This window comes from Daktulosphaira vitifoliae, unplaced genomic scaffold (genome assembly GCF_025091365.1).
Source record: "Daktulosphaira vitifoliae isolate Bord-2020 unplaced genomic scaffold, ASM2509136v1 Scaffold_2, whole genome shotgun sequence".
Lineage (NCBI taxonomy): Eukaryota > Metazoa > Arthropoda > Insecta > Hemiptera > Phylloxeridae > Daktulosphaira > Daktulosphaira vitifoliae.
The window spans coordinates 46,824,230-46,829,757 of record NW_026099573.1 but is presented as its reverse complement, the minus strand read 5'-3'; positions in this window follow the sequence as shown (position 1 = coordinate 46,829,757).

Below are 5,528 nucleotides of genomic sequence, written 5' to 3'. Positions count from 1 at the left end.
TGAAACGAATAAATAATTTAAAGGGGTGACGTTGCGTCGCCACACAATAAATTATTTGTAAAATCGAACTAAAGTTAAGAGGAAGCTAACAGAAACAGATAACATCAATGGTTCGTAATGGACTGACCGAAGCATCAGGTTTTATTAACAGCAACAATAATAACAAAATAAATACAGTGGTGCCTTAATACAAAAATAAAATATTACTTATCGTTTCAATATAATATACTCGATTTGACCAATCATTGTTTGCACAAGAAACAAAAAAACACATTTTTTTTTTTTTATTAGACTTAAAAGACCGCGGCAGCTCTGACCATTGGTCTGTTAATAAATTACATTATTATTATTATTATTATTATTATTACAATTTTTGCATAACATTTATACATATTATATATATTACAGGGTGATTTTTTCATCATAACCCACTCAATTACTCGCAAAAAAAAATTATTTTGAAATATTTGTTTTTGGGTACTTTTAGTTACATGTTATTCTCTATTAATTCGTTATGAAGTATTTTTTAGGTTAATCCCTTATGCCTTTTAAGTGTCCCAACTTTGATTTTTCAAATTGAAACATATATTTTGAATTTAATAAAATAATAGACATTTTTTTTTAATAATAAATGGCGTTGGAATTTTTAATATAACTTTATCCGTTACTTAGTAATTTAATTTTAAAGTTACCAATTTTTGAGTTAAAATATATGTATAATATATGAGGATTAAACTAACCGGTAGCTAATTGTTTTTTTACGACGTCGCTGTTCACAGTTACGCAGCATTTATTGCCAATTATGACTTTATCTTCAGATATACTTAGAATATGGTTGTTTATAATGCACTATGTTGTGAGTAATCATTTATAAATGCACAAACCAGAATGAACCGGTATACGGTTTCATTGGAAATATTGAGGCATTTTTTCTTATCAGTGTTATCTAAACAAAACTTATTTAACTTATTACATATTCCCTGAAATTTAAACTTATTTTCGAGATACCATAATCTAAATATTTCTAACATGTCGAATACCATTCTACTTGGACATATCTGTCTCCATATTAATGTCACAATTCTGTGATATTGTAAAAAATTCTGTAGTTTTGTCTTAGAGAGTGTGTTATATTTCTAAAATAATTGCACTAGTTTTTTTTTTTTTGTTCAGTTGTCTTATTATTATATTATTATTTATTTATTTATTTTGTTGTGGTCAGTATTTTGCCGCACTCGCGGGATATTATAATGTGAAGAAAGGAAAGAAAACGCAACACTTTGATGGTTCGAAACAAAATGTAGGAATATTTATTGGTATTCGAACAAAAACTGTATATTGCCCTGGAAGGCGTAATGTCAAACAGATTACAATAAAACTAAATATGACAAATATATATTCATAAGCATATACAAAAGGCACTAAAGTTCATAACTGAGTGTTCGGCACAGTAGAGTTGACGGCGAGCGATCAAAACGATACGATGTCACGGAGATGACTAACTGGACGTATTATTGCGGCGGGGTATTCGACGCTAGGCATTTGTTGGACTTTACACCACGACGATAACGCGTGTGTGTAACGGTCCGGTTTACAGTGAAGCGGTGGCTGAGAAGGAGCTGATACGACCGCGGGGTGTCAACGTGTGACAACACCGTGGCCGTGTCAATTTGCATATGACGTATCGGTCCAAATGGTAACAAAGTTATTAAGTTATAGTAATACTAATGATAGGTAAGTTTTAAAAAAAAATAAAAATAAAAATATATATAGAATATAAAAAGTTAAATATAAAAATAAGTTAATAAAATAACAAGTATATCGAACAATAAAAATTATCACAGTATAAATGATTTAGTAATGAATAAGTTACAAATTATAAGCGTACAGCAAATATCTCGAGCCAGTTCGCTGCATTTGGGCCACACTCATGCAATTTTACCATCCCGTCTTTGAATTTTGTGAGCGTGCATGACTCCACGATGTGGTTGATTTTCTGGATCTCCCCACACTCGTACAGTGGTGAATCGACCATGCCCCATTTATGCAGTAGGTAGTTGCACCTTCCCTGTCCGGTTCTAATCCGATTAAGAGTTGTCCATTGTGCCCTTTTAAGATATCAACCAGGAACTTGTATAGATGGTTCTTTGATCAGGTCTTGGTTACGAATCTCTATTTGACTACATCGTCTTTTCCATAGCACTCTGTAGATTCGTTGTTTGCTTCTATTTGCCATATGGGGGTTCTGGACTTTAAACGTAGTGGTGGGTGCTCAAGTATGTCCTTTTTGAGTGGTAAATTNCAATTAATTAGACTTGATGTAATTTTAATAAATTATTAAACTTGACATCTAATGTCAAAATTATACTTATAAGTAACTATTGAATAGAACTATAAAAATATTTAGAAGTATTTTGGAGTATGTTGGCCCATTGATATGTTTTGCTATTAATCTGTGCAAGAAGATATGTTATGGAAAGAAATAATTATTTTTTGTTGAAGTTTTAGTCATGAACTTCTATATATTACTATTTTAATTTTTGTACAANAGTGCACAATATTCAACAACGCTGTTAACCAGAGCAAGCGCTGTAGTTCGTAGCACGCTGGTGTGGCAGCCCCAGTTAGTACCAGCTAATTTGGTCATAACGTTATTTCGTGTCTTCAATTTATTTTTGTCACTTTCCAAGTGTTGGTTGTATGTAAGGGTTCTATCGAATTTTACCCCTAGGTATTTAGGGCATTCTTCCGAAGCGATGTTTTGTCCGTCTATTTCTATGTGCAGTTCTCTGTTTGCTTCCCTATTATTGAGGTGGAAGGCCCTTGCCACAGACTTACTCGGGTTTAGTGTTAATTGCCACTTCTGGAAATATTTTTGTATTTTTATTAAATCGTTATTCAAAGTATTTTCTAACGCTGTGAAAGTCTTGGCTTGTGCTACTAGCGCCACATCGTCCGCATACATGAATTTTCTCGAAACAGTGTCGGTGATGTCAGTCGTATACACATTGAAGAGAATTGGATACAGTACAGATCCTTGCGGAAGCCCATTCTGAAGAAGTTTGTACCCGCTTACCTTACCGTTAAGTGATACACGAAGTGTCCTGTTTGATAGTAGATTTTCCATTATTCTGATCGTCGTTCTACACTTTGTTATTTTCGTCAGTTTTAGTAGTAGCCCTCTCTTCCATACGGTGTCGTATGCTGATGAGAGGTCTAGAAAGACAGCACCAGACTTTTCTTGGCGTTGGAAACCATTTTCTATATGCGTTGCTAGTGCAAGGGTTTCGTCACAACAGTTTCTGTTTTTCCTAAAACCAGCTTGTTCTGTTGGTAAGGATGCTTCCACTAAAGGTTGTAAACGTGCTAAGATAAGTCTTTCAAAAAGTTTGTACATTGTTGACAAAAGGGATATTGGTCGGTAGTTTTTGGGATTGGTAGCTTCTTTATTTGGTTTCAGGATAGCTATCACTTTCGTTTCTCGCCATATTTTTGGGAGAGTATTCGTGTTTACTATATTGTTGGCCAGTTTTGCGATCCAGCTGATACTCTGGGGTCCAAGATTTTTGAGAAACTCTGGTAGAATTTCATCCGTTCCAGCTGCTTTTCTGTTTTTTACATTTTTTAGAGCGTTATAGACCTCTTCAACAGAGAAATCTGACATGAGTGCCGACTTTTCTTCGCATTTCCTTAACTCCTCTGCGAGTTCTTTTCTTACTTCTATTTTTCCGGTTTTTTGCGGTTTGATATTAGAAGTTTTGAAAAGAATATTCGCGATGTCATTGGCTGCAATACCTCCAACTTTCTTTGAAGGTTGCGCAGCGCCAAGCTTTCGCAAGAGAGACCAGCTTTTCCTGCTTGAGTGTGTGTAATCCATTTCTTCCATAGCAGCTATCCATCTATTTCTTCTTTCTTCGTCTAGTAGTGCCATTAACCGGTTTGCTGTTACCTCATTCCCAGATTGATCGTATTCATGTAATAATAAGTCGCACTCTTTGCTCCAGCATGGTATGTAGTTTTGTCTATGTCCTCTAGGTATCGCTAGGGCAGCTGCTTTTTTTATTAGTTTCCTGAATCTTGAGTAGTTTTCTGGAGTAGGAGGAATTCGGTTTATATTCTCATCCATGTATTTGGTGTAAACCTCCCATCTCGCTTTTCGTAGGTTCCATCTGGGCATTTCAGGTTTATTGATCCTTGGAAAATTGACACCTATGTCTATAATCACTGGTTTATGTTGGCTTTTGGGGAATTTAGGTAGGATTTGTCGTGAGACTCTTAGAGGTTGGTCTTCCTTGTCTCTAGATACAAAACAAAGGTCAGGAGAGGTAGTTGTCACCATCGACCTGATTCGAAAGTATCACCCTGCTTAGCGTCATAAACCAGGTGTAGGCGGTGGAGCGCTGCCCATCGAGAGAGTGTCGCGCCATCCTCGTTCTCACTTAGGTAACCCCACTCAGTGCTATGTGAGTTGAAGTCACCGATATAAATTGTAGTGTTTTGGTTGACTGGGAGTACTGAGTTGGACCACCTTTCTGGTGGAGGTTTGTAAACATTGTATATTATAAGGTTTCCCACAGATATACCAATCGAGTGTTCGTTTCCGGCGACAGGGTTTATTCGTTGTTCTTTAAAGTACTGGTTTACATATGTTGCCAGTCCATGTTTGGCATGATCTTTGTTGTCAACCATATTGAAGCCAGGTACCCCCAGGAGTCTGGTCTTGTCACTCGGTACGTGGGTCTCTTGAATTGCCAGTACATCTGCGTCTTTGAACATTTTGCCTAAAATATCAGCCTTTGCCCTTGTCAAGCCTTCCACATTTAGGTGCACTAATCTTATTGTTCTTTGCGATTCTTTATTGTTTCTGTGTTTTTCGATGGTTGCATCAGGTTTTAAAATTTTGTTTTTTCTGTTTTTTGTTTTTATAATTTTTTTGTAAGGAATTTTGTTATTTTTACTCTTTACGTAATTGCTACGCATGTCAGGGTAGCCCTGAAAAGGGCTGTTTGGGCCGATAGATCCAGGAGGTCCTAAAACGTTTGGATGTCGGTTTGATGTCGCTTCGTTTCGTGCCATTTTCACATATACTCATAGAACTATGTTCTTGGTTGTATCGCGTAACATTATCACTACTCACAGGGGGGACCATGGGAAGGTACGACATCAACCCCCCCCCATAAGTTGTCTTAATTTGTAATTACCTGTGAATGAGGAGTAAATAGTATCAAAGGTTGTGATGTAGCAGTAGTACTAAACTCATACCTTTTATGTGTTATAAAAACTATTTATTTGTCACAATGTAATCAGTCAACTTTTTTAGAAATCCTATGGTGTTTACTGGGCATATCTTGATTTTTGTCCGTGGGTTCTTTATTCACAACTTTGATTGGTTTAGTATGTGAGAAACTTCTCCACTACATTGGTTTACCCCTCCTCCTTCTACCATAATTTATTTAATTTTTTGGCTCTCACTCAAACTACGCTAATGGTGTTTATTCTCTAACAATATCATGTTGGTCTTATTCAAT